The following is an 11,982-nucleotide window of genomic DNA, read 5'->3' as shown; positions in this document are numbered from 1 at the left end:
CCCTATAAGAACCCACTGGACTGCCTGGGTGGGTCCCCAGATAATGTCAAGATGCATAGGATTCTTCTGGATGGATGAGGGAAGTTTTGCAGTGCTTCAGGGCCCATAGACCTAACTTACTGCCCCATTTAGAGGCACAGACCTCTAGGCCAGAGGGTGGGATAGCCCAATGTCTGCCTGTAACCAACAGCTGGTAAGCTTTAGAGGCTACCCTAATGGTGACATCATGGTGATCTAGGATTGGCTACTATTTCTATTATTAATTATTAGCTAATTATCATTAATTATCAGCAAAGTACTTAAGATGGTAATTCCTCAATGAATGTAGATATGATAACATTATTATGTTATTATTATTTATCAGTTTCTTCTTAAAAAATATTTCCTATCCATTCCAGATTTCAGATATGTTTAGTCCAAGCCTTTAGGTATGTAGTAAAATTTGATCACTTTGTAAGGAGAACATACAAAACAACTCCTGGGATTAGAACTGATATTTCTTAAGCACTGTAGGGGCAGAAAGGTGTGATACCTTTCCTTGCTTAGCATAAAGATCATGACCAACACACCTATAAAAAATACAAGTTAGCAAATGGTCTGTAAAACCAGTGTATGGTGCCCCATGATTGCATTAATGTACACAGCTATGATTTAATTAAAAAAAAAAGACAAGTTAGCAAGAGAAAAGCGCAAAATTTTTTTTAACAAAAATTTCTGTGACCTGGGAGCCTTCCTCCTGGGTATAGGGCAAGACCCCTCTGGAATGAGGGCCTTCAAAGGAGAAGGGAGAGAGTGACCTTTTGGGTTTGCTTTAGGGGACTAGGAGTCCTAGTTTCTGTGACCCACCTTGAGGAAGCAGGAATTTTGGTTTCTATGACTCTCCTCAGGGGGAAGAGGGGCAGGAGACAGGAAGACAGGAGCAGGTCTGGGAGACCTCTTTGAGGCCATCCAGCCTCCTTCAGTTCACATACCAGGCTTTGGGGTAACCTGTTCTGAGCGCCAAGAGTTCTTACGTTGTGGCAGACACTGTGAAAGGTGCTTCACAGTAAATGCTTATGGTAACCTTCTGGGAGGTTCTGCTCTCTTCCCTATTTACAGTAAGGGCCTTGACGTCAAGACAAGGTAAGCAGCTGGCCCAAGGGCACATCATTAGTTAGTACTGACACTAGGTTGGGGACCCAGGAGGACTTGGCTATTGGACCCTGACTTTAACCGCTGCCTACACAGCAGGAAAATGCAGCCCAGGTTGAGATGAAAGGAGAGAGAGGCAAGAAGAGGAGGACTAGAGCCGGAGGAAGCCCAAGGCTGTGCCTGTGAGCTGTCCCTGCCGCTCACACACTGACCCTGTGTTCATCCCGGCCAGCTGGGCCCAGAGGCAGAGGTGGGGAAGGAGGCACAAGAAGACCAGGCTGGTTGGGCAGGGGGCAGGGGTGGGGGGTCTGGGGAGCACAGAAGAACAAAGGAAAGTGAAACTGTCTGTATTCTCCAAGGAGTTCCTGCCATGACCTATTCTTAGATCTGGAAGGAGGAATGGATCCCCCTGAAGGGCACATTCCACAAGGCTTCTGGGTTATTGTTTTGGTGAATACAGATGGTCTCCAACTTGCAATGCTTTGACTTATGATATTTCAACTTTATGATGGTGCCAAAGTGATCCATTTTCAGTAGAAATTGTACTTTTTTTTTTGAGACGGTGTCTTACTCTGTTGCCTTCAATGGAGGGCTGTGGCATCATCATAGGTCACAGCAACCTCAAACTCTTGGGCTTGAGCAATCCTCCTGCCTTAGCCTCCTGAGTAGCTGGGATTATAGGCATGCACTACTATACCTGGCTAGTTTTTCTGTTTTTTTTTTTTTTTTTTGAGACAGAGCCTCAAGCTGTCACCTTGGGTAGAATGCTGTGGCATCACAGCTCACAGCAACCTCCAACTCCTGGGCTCAAACGATTCTCCTGCCTCTGCCTCCCAAGTAGCTGGGACTACAGGCACCTGCCACAACACCCGGCTATTTTTTGGTTGCAGCCGTCATTGTTGTTTGGTGGGCCCAGGCTGGGTTTGAACCCGCAAGCTCAGGTGTATGTGGCTGGTGCCTTAGCAGCTTGAGCCACAGGCGCCGAGCCAGTTTTTCTGTTTTTAATAGAGATGGAGGTCTCGCTCTTGCTCAGGCTGCTCTTGAACTCCTGAGCTTAAGTGATGCACTCAACTGGGCCTCCCAAAGTGCCAAGATTACAGCTGTGAGCCATCGTGCCAAGCTGCTGGTTGATTCTTGTACTTCCTTCTTCCTGTGTTTGCAGTAGGAGCCTGGACATTGGTGGGAGGTGGGAGAGCCCCATCCTCCAGAGAAGACCTTTGTTTTCGTGACCACTCAAAATTAAAGGGAGCTGATTCTGGAATATTTGGCCCATGGCACAGAATTTGAACTTATAGTAGCAGTCATCGCTGACCCAGCCGGGCTCTATGAATACTCCTCCATAAGCTTCAAAATGCAGGAAATAATGCTTCATGTTCCTGTTGCTCTGCACTTCATCTGGGCCCTATGAAAATAGCTACTGGGGGCAGCGCCTGTGGCTCAGTGAGTAGGGCGCCGGCCCCATATACCGAGGGTGGCCAGTTCAAACCCAGCCCCGGCCAAACTGCAACAAAAAAATAGCCGGGCGTTGTGGCGGGCGTCTGTAGTCCCAGCCTCTCGGGAGGCTGAGGCAAAAGAATCACGTAAGCCCAAGAGCTGGAGGTTGCTGTGAGCTGTGTGACACCACAGCACTCTACCGAGGGCAGTAAAGTGAGACTCTGTCTCTACAAAAAAAAAGAAAATAGCTGCTAGTTGATGATCTTCTTAGCAAGGTCCCCAGACACTTAGAATATTGCCCAAGCCTTCCAGAGACCTGTGTTCTCAACTCAGGCATCAGGACCTATGGAATCCTTGGTGATCATGGAAAAGGCAGAAAAGAAAATTGCCTGTATCCTGTTGTTTTCTGGGAAACGGTGGTTGTGTCAGAAACCAGCCAGAACGGAAGTGGATGGAAGCGGCTATTGCCCAAGAGGAAGGCAGGCTCACCAGCTGCTCTCTGATCCTCTGTCCTATGCCATTTTCTTCAGCCCCTTCTCCCGACAGCAGCGATCCTCTTTATCTCATTATGTATGTGTGCCTGGTGTGCTCTTGTGCCTTTTCTTGACTGTGAGCAACTTGTTCAGAGCTGAACTCCAGCCCCCAGCCCAGGTTTTGCTTCGAGCAGGCCCTTCCTGAATGTATATTGCCCACTTCTGGCCTCCCCTACCCTGTCCTGGTTCTGTCTGGACTTCACTGCCTCCTTGCCTCTGTCATGTCTCCCATCTTTCCAAGTTGGATGGTGCTGGAATTCCATGGGGCCTGCTGACTCCTGGGGCCTCCAAGATGCCTATCTGCTCTGGGGTTTATCTTGGTGTTTGCTTTCACTGCTCTTCGGCTTCCCTGGGAATGGCTTTCATCATGTCTGACTGTGGGCTCTGTGAGCTCTCACCTTCCTTACTGGGGGTGGGGAGAATGCCACAGAGATAGCAGAAGAACAAGGAAGTGGGTGGTGGTAAGCAGGGAGCCTCCACAGTGGCTGGGAGGGCACCAACTTCCTTACTTCCCTAAGGGGCCCTTCGGGGCCAGCTTGACAGTGAGTGTGTGACCTTTGGTCCCTGAAGTCCCCATCCCCCACTGCCAGCAGCTTTGAGTGTCCCAGATGAGCTGCACAGCTCTTAGGATATGGGAGTGGGGTGGGGCTGAGTGACCGACTCCCAGAGGTATTTGGGAAACTTGTGCCGTTTGGGAGGCAATGTGTAGTCACTGGACAGATTGGGTGTTGGAGTCAGACAGACTTGGGGGAGCCCATTGACACTGCCACGAGCTCAAGTACCACTTTGGGCAAGCGGCCTTTGTTTTCCTCCTTTGCAAAAGGGAGTCTAACAATTTCCCCTTACACAAGAGGATGGGTGCCTTGTGCAATAAACGGGGCTAAGGCTGTGCTGGATGAATGCATTCCCCCCTGTGAGCGTGTATTCTGCTCTGTGCTGGAGCAGAGCAAGAGTCAGGACCCCAGTGTACAGAGCCTCCAACATGTTCTTGCTGCACTGACTTATCGCTAGCATGGAAGGAGCCCAGGTTTCCTGACTCTGCCCCTCAGCACAAGTATGTGATCAGGATATGGCATTTCATGTGTGTGTGTGAGAGAGAGAGAATGTGGTGGTTTGATGAAGGGAAAGGAGCTCCACTAGCCATTTGCCAGCCAGTCATGCGTCCATTTGCATCACCCTGACCCCATTCCACCCCAAACCGAGACTTCGTGTCCTGACCCTGAGTAGACTCTTATCTGGGTACAAGTCCCCTGGTGTGCCCACATACATGACTAGGGTTGGCCACTACTACCACCTGAGGCTCAAGCTGCCGAGTGAATCTGCTTAAGACAACTCTGCCGCATGCCCAGGGTCTGTGCTCTGGAGCTGGCGAACGGAGCTTCAGAAGAATTCGTGGTGGTCAGTTTTCCAAATCAGCTTGGGCAGGGTCTAGTACCCAAGGATCCAAACACTGAGCCAGGTGCCACTGTGAGAGGGCATCTGCAGTCAGCTTGATACCGGTGTTTCAGGTTCTTGGTCTCGGCCATTGGAAAAACGAATCCACAGACCACAGATCAGTGGTAAGACAGGATTTATTCACAAAGAATACAAAAATTACAAAAACCAAAGCTCAAATAGCCGGGTGTTGTGGTAGGCGCCTGTAGTCCCAGCTGCTTGGGAGGCTGAGGCAAGAGAATCGCGTAAGCCCAAGAGTTGGAGGTTGCTGTGAGCCGTGTGACGCCACGGCACTCTACCCGAGGGCGGTACAGTGAGACTCTGTCTCTACAAAAAAAAAAACCAAAAAACCAAAGCTCCTGGTGGAGAGAACCAGGTGGGGAACAAGCTCTCTTGCTTCCTCTGGGAAGTCTGTCTCCAGCTTTCTACTCAGGGGTATATATAGTGGCAGGGTGTTGTTTTGCAGAACTGTTAGGTCTTCTAAACTTACAGCCATCCTTCCATTTAGCAGCAGGGGGGCCAGAACTCCTAGGCCTTGGAAACTTACATAAAATTGACCAGGCCATGAAATTGACAAGCCCTAGGTGGGGTTTCCCTTTCCTGCACCAGAAGGACACACCAAGGCCTGGTGTCTCAGGAGCAGTTGTCTGGCCTCTCCCGGCTACTGGAGCCTCCCAGGGCCCTGTGCCTACCCTCCAGCCTGCTGCTGGTTCTGCTGGCTGCTGCCTCTGCACGAACACCGCCAGTCCTGTATCAAGCTGACTGTGAATAAAGATCACCCCTGGTAACATAACTGGCCTCATCCAATCAATTGATGGCCTTAAACGCAAAAACTGGGGTTTTAGAGAAGAAACGTAGCCTCAAGACTGCAACATTAACTGCTGCCTGAGTTTCTGGCCTGCCCGCCTGCCCAATTACAAACTTACCCCTACCCATGTGTGAGCCAGGTCATTAAAATAGATCCTTTTATATACAGTCATGCATTGATTAACATCAGGGATATGTTCTCAGAAATGGGTAGTTAGGTGATTTCATCACTGTGTGAAAATTGTAGTGTGCAGCTGACCCTTGAACAGCACAGATCTGAACTGTGGGGGTCCACTTAGATTTTCCTCCACCTCTGTACTTCTGAAACAGCAAGACCAACTCTTCTTACTCAGCCTACTCAGTGTGACGATAACGAGGCTGAAGAGCTTTATCATGAACTATTTCCATTTAGTGAATAGTAAATATATTTTCTCTCCCTTATGATTTTCTTCTCTTTCTTTTTAATTTTTTTTTTTTTTTTTTGAGACAGAGTCTCACTCTGTAGCCCTGGGGAAAGTGTTGTGGTGTTATCATAGCTCACAGCAACCTCAATTCTTTGGGCTCAAGTGATCCTCCTGCTTCAGCTTCTCAAGTAGCTGGGACTATAAGCACCTGTTACAATACCTGGCTGGTTTTTCTATTTTTTTTTTTTAGTAGAGACAGGGTCTTGCTCTTGCTTAGGCTGGTCTTGAACTCCTGAGGTCAAGCAATCCACCCGTCTTGGACTCCCAGAGTGTTGGATTATAGGCGGCAGCCACCACGCCTGACCATGATTTTCCTAACATTATTGTAAGAATGCAGGATATAGCACATATAACATGCAAAGTATGTGTTCCTCCACTGTTTATATTACTGGGAAGGCTTCTAGTCAGCAGTAGGCTATTAGTAAGTACATTTTGGGGAAATAAAAAAATTACATTCACATTTTCAACTGTGTGAGGGTGGGCATCCTTAACTCCCAAGTTGTTCAAAGGTCCACTATGCTTAGGAACCCAGACGGTGCAGTCTACTTACTACACACCCAGGCTCTGTCCACTGCTCCTAGGCACCTATACAGTGTATTACTGTACTGAGACTGTAGGTGATTATAACACATGGTATTTGTGTATGTGAACATATCAAAACATAGAAAAGGTAGAGTAAAAATACAGAGTTATCTTACGGGACTACCATTGTATGTGCAATTTATCATTGACCAAAACATTGCCATGTGACACATAACAATGTATAGATAAATATAAATACAAAGATATTTTAAGATGTGTAAATATAAATAGCCTGTTGTTCTGTTTCTCTGGAGAACTCTGATGATGCACCTCTAGTGCTGCCACCTGACCTGCTGTGGGCTGTGTCCGTGATGCTGGCACAGAGTGTGGACCTCCCTATGACCTTGGGTTCCACTGGGCCGGACCCCTTATCTTAGCACTGCTCTGACTCTTACTAGTAGAAATGGGTTCAAGTTGACATCCCAGGACAGAAGGGGTTTTCCGAGCCCACCATGCCTTTCTGCAGTTGTTGCCCCAGGGCAGCTCCTGGGCCACGTGCAGTGTGGCCCTTCAGATAAAGTTTTATCAGCACATAGCTGCACTCACTCATCTGCACTCAGCTGTTTCTGTGTTGTCTATGGCTGCTTTTGCACCGCGATGGCAGAATTGAATAGTTGGGCAGAGAGGGATGATTTGGAAAGCCTATGGGAGGGAGAACTTCTGGGCTTGATTCCTCAAAACCATCCTTTGTGGGAGCTTCTCCAGCCACCTAGGGCTTGAGTGAGAAGGACAGTGAGTTCTTGGAAGATTTAGTGCAGTGATCCTCAGGCTTGACTTATCAATCATGTAGATTTCCAAGCCCAGCCCTAGAGATTCTGAGTCAGAGGTCCAGGCAGGGCTCAGAAATTCAGGTCCCAGTGGGTTTGCTCCCTACAGGATTCTAAAGCTGGGAGTCCAAGGGCCCAGGATTTAAGAAACCCTAGATTTGGCAAGCCTGGTTTTCCCCTGTCCAGATCGGCAGGTAGATCCCTGCAGGGATGGACACCAAGCACCTTAGGCCAACCCACCTCTAACCCCCCATCTATGGTTACCATGGCCCCCAGAGTCCCTGCCTTGACTTTAAGACCAGAGCTGCTGGGAGCCATAACAGGACCTGCTCTAGTCAGTCAAGCCTAGGAGGGCCTGTTTGGTGCTGGCTGGAACTACCACCAAGATAAGAGATGTCATTCCTGGTGCTAACCCAGGCCACCGCTTCTCTAGCTCAAGCCCTTTCCCAAGACGGTATCTGAGCCTGCCCAGACCCCACTTTGGGCGGTGGTTCTTTGTTCTTCCTCATCTTGCTGCAGTTGGCATCTGCTTTTCCCTGAACTTGGCCACCCAGTCCCAGAATGAAGCTGCTGGTGACTAGCCTGCTGTGACCAGCCTCAACATTTCCTTGGGGCCTAGGTGCCCTAACCTTAAAATGAGACTGGAGCTAAAAAATATGAGACTGCCACCCAAGAGGTCTGGCTAAGGGACCATGGTGAGATCTGGGTGAGAGCGGGGACTCCTGGTGCTTAGCTCAGAGCCAATGTGTTGAGAAGTAGCAGGGAAAATACCAGGCTGGAAGTCCCCTCCAAATCCCTCAGTGGAGCTCACTGCTGGAACAGACAGACCAGTTCCTGGAGGAGCAGAGAGAGATGACAGATTGACAAGTCACCTTATTAACCATTCTCTCTTTATTTACAACTCCAGAGAGCACATGCATCGTGACATCATAGGACTACCAGGGCATGGCACCCCTCCCTCCCCACCCACCGCTGCTCCCACATTCAAAGAAGAACCACAGCTCCCCAAGAAATTTCCCAAGAGTCAGAATACCCTGCGACTTAGGGTTGCTGTCCAGGTGCTGTGCTTCCTCTAAAAGCAAAGACCAACTCCAGCTCAGGAGGCAGGGCTTGGAGCCTGTGGGTTTGTCAGTGCTGATAATTAGCATGCCTCGATCATCAAGATGTCCCTGTCTCCCCTCCGCATCCTTGACCTGTGACCCTCAAACTTTATTATGCACAGAACAAACTGGAGACTTGGACCCTAGCTGCAGAGATTCTGGTTCAGTAGGGATGGGGCAGTGGGCCCAGGATTCTGCATTTCCACCCAACTCCCAGGGGCTGCTTTAGTCCTGGACCATACTCTGAGCGGCAAGGACTAGAAAGCCTTGGCCTCAGATCCTGAATGGGACCACCTGTTATAACTTAGAATTCAGAACACACACTTCCTGCATTATAAAGCCTTGGTCTGCAAACTACGCATCCCTGCCAACTCCCTCCCTAGCATGCATGCGTGCACACACACACAGACACACACACATTATTGCCTGCGGGAGTGAAGATTATCATGGAAGTGACAGCACCTCATCCAGCCCCATGATCCCCGCAATGAGGCCCATGCACTGTCTCTCCCCATCCGGTCTTCCTGGCTATTCGGCTGTTTCATAAACATGGACCTTGTAGGTTGCATGTATGTTGTCTGTCTCTCCAGCAAAGTGAACCCCATCCCAGAAAGCCAAGAGCCACTTGGCATTAGCTTTTATGGGTGGGTTGAATGTGGCTTAAAGTAAAGATCTCCCTGCAGCATCTCAGTGGTGGAAGGTGTTATGGCTTTGGGGTTTGACCCGTGGCTTTGCCCCTCCTCAAGCGGCAATGAAGCTGTCATTTTCCCATGAGGTTTGGCTGTTTTGTCATCAGACCCTCAACCCATTTTCAGCAGGCAGAGAAGCCACTCTCTGTGCCTCCAGACAAACCACAGAAAGGCAGCCTCATGAGAACAGTGGGAATGTTGGTAAGACGCCAGAGGAAGAATGCAGGTGGCTCCAGGTGACAGGCTCAGGTGAAGGGCCCAGTACCTATTGGTTTCCACTGGGCCCCCTGCTTAGCTCTCCCCTTGGGTATGATTTTATTTATTATTATTATTTTTTTCTTTTTTTGCAGTTTTTGGACGGGGCTGGGCTTGAACCCGCCACCTCCGGCATATGGGGCTGGGCTTGAACCCGCCACCTCCTTTGAGCCACAGGCACTGCCCCCACTTGGGTATGATTTTAGACTTGAACACCTGTTATTTCTAAGCCACTTACACTTCCAGCTCTGCCTCAGAGCTTGCAATCTACCTGTGCGTGCTGCCAGTGGCTGAGGCCAGAATAGTTTTCCAAACCACAATGACAGAACCCTGCCCCTTCCTTTCCAATGGGGCATCTCATGGCCCCACTGCTCTATGGAATATACTTGGGGAAGAAGTCTGAATGGTGACTTAGAAATTACTTTCTTTTTTTGAGACAGAGTCCCACTATGTCACCCTCGGTAGAGTGCCGTGACGTCACAACTCACAGCAGCCTCAGACTCTTGGGCTTAAGCGATTCTCTTGTCTCAGCCTTCCAAGTAGCTGGGACTACAGGCACCAACCACAACACCCAGCTGTTTTTTTGTTGTTATTACCATTGCTGTTTAGCTGGCCCGGGCTGGATTCGAACCCACCAGCTTCCGTGTATGTGATTGGCGCTGTAACCACTGTGCTACGGGCGCTGAGCCTGAAATTACCTTTGAGTGTGTTATGGATCATTGTTGAGGAACAGAAAGCCTGCTAAAATTCTCCTAGGGTAATTAATTAGCTAACACTAACACTGGGGATCTATTACGTGCCAGGTACTGCTGTAAACACCTTATAAGAATTAGTCATTAGCTCCTCACAACACCCCTATGAAGGAAGAGTTATTACCCCCATTTTGCAGATGAAAAAATCAAGGCACAGAGACCTTAAGTGATTGCCCTAAAGTCACCAAGGCAGTGAGAGGTGGAATAGGTTGATTAATTACCAGCTGTGCTGCTCCAGATGGTGGGAATACCCCAGAGGTTCTCTGCCAGGCTGAGCAGAAAAGTCACCTGCGGAGCTCTGAAAAAACTTGAAGCCCAGACCAATTAAAACAGTGGCTTTGGCTCAGTGCCTATAGCTCAGCGGCTAGGGCGCCAGCCACATATACTAGGGCTGGCAGGTTCGAACCTGGCCCGGGGCCTGCCAAACAACAATGACAACAACAACAACAAATAGCCAGGCGTTGTGGTGGGCACCTACAGTCCTAGCTACTTGGGAGGCTGAGGCAAGAGAATCTCTTAAGCACAAGAGTTTGTGGTTGCTGTGAGCTATGATGCTACAGTCCTCTACTGAGGGCAACAAAGTGAAACTCTGTCTTAAAAAACAAACAAACAAACAAAAAACAGCAGCTTTGGAGGTGGGCCCCAGATTATTTCAATCTGCAGCCAAGGTGAAGAACAAGCAGGCCACAGCTCAGCACCCGTAGCACAGTGGTTATGGCGCTGGCCACATATGCCGAGGCTGGCAGGTTCAAACCTGGCCCAGGCCAGCTAAACAACAATGACAACTGCAACAAAAAACAGCTGGGTGCTGTGGTGGGCGCCTATAGTCCCAGCTACTTGGGAGGCTGAGGTAAGAGAATCACTTAACCCAAGAGTTTGAGGTTGCTGTGAGCTGTGATGCCATAGCACTCTACTGAGGGCTACAAAGTGAGACTCTGTTTCAAAAAAAAAAAAAGAACAAGCAGGCTTGAGCTAGGGTTGGCAAACTATGGCCCTTGGGCCAAATCTGACTCACTGCCTGTTTTTCTCTGGTCAGTAAGCTAAGAAGTGGTTTTTAAAATGATTTTTGCAAAATAAAAATAATATTTTGTGATATATGAAAATTATATGAAATTTAAATCTGTGCCCACATATAGTTTTACTGGAACCCAATCACACTGATTCATTTACATGTTGTCTGCGGCTGCTTCAAGCTATAACAGTCGAGTAGTCATGACACAGGATGATCATCAAAGCCTACAATTTTGTGAGGGTTTTTTTTGTGTGTGTGTGAGACAGAGTCTCACTCTGTCAACGTGTGTAGAGTACTGTGGTGCCATAGTAGCTCACAGCAACCTCAAACTCTTGGGCTCAAAAGATCCTCTTGCCTCAGCCTCCCAAGTAGCTGGAACTACAGGCACCTGCCATGATGTCCTGGTAGTTTTTCTATTTTTAGTATAGATGGGGTCTTGCTCTGGCTCAGGCTGGTCTTGAACTCCTGAGCTAAAGCAGTCCCCCCACCTCAGCCTCCCAGAGTGCTAGGATTATAAGCATGAGCCACGGTGCCTGGCCAAAGCCTAAAATACTTATTTGGTCCTTCATGGTAAAAGTTGTCAAGCTCTGAACTAGAGGGAAATGGCTTCTGAACCAGCAGAAGAACTTTAATACAGGCATAAGGAAGAACTTCATGGTGGAGAGGTTAACTAAACACCTGAGAGGGCTTTAGGATTCCCAACTCCGGAGTTATGAGGATCCCACCTGTCCATGCCCCTTTGCAAATGCAAAATGGAGGTAGCTAGGGTGCAGAGATGACCCTGAATTTCCAACCATGTGACTTCCCTATTCCCTGTTGGCAGTGATGGTTCTGTGGGCCTTTTAGCTTCTTCCAGATCTTCTGTGTTTCCATTGCTGGTGTCCTGGGGCCATCATAACTCCCACCCCCCAACCATAGCACTGCTGACTTTTCTGCCTGCAGCTGCCCCCTTAGGGTTCTATCTCCATGGAGCCAGTACAATCCTGAAGCAGCCACCCCACATGAGGTCCATGAAGCAGGCT

Source organism: Nycticebus coucang, chromosome 22 (genome assembly GCF_027406575.1).
Source record: "Nycticebus coucang isolate mNycCou1 chromosome 22, mNycCou1.pri, whole genome shotgun sequence".
NCBI lineage: Eukaryota > Metazoa > Chordata > Mammalia > Primates > Lorisidae > Nycticebus > Nycticebus coucang.
This window is presented reverse-complemented; position numbering follows the sequence as displayed.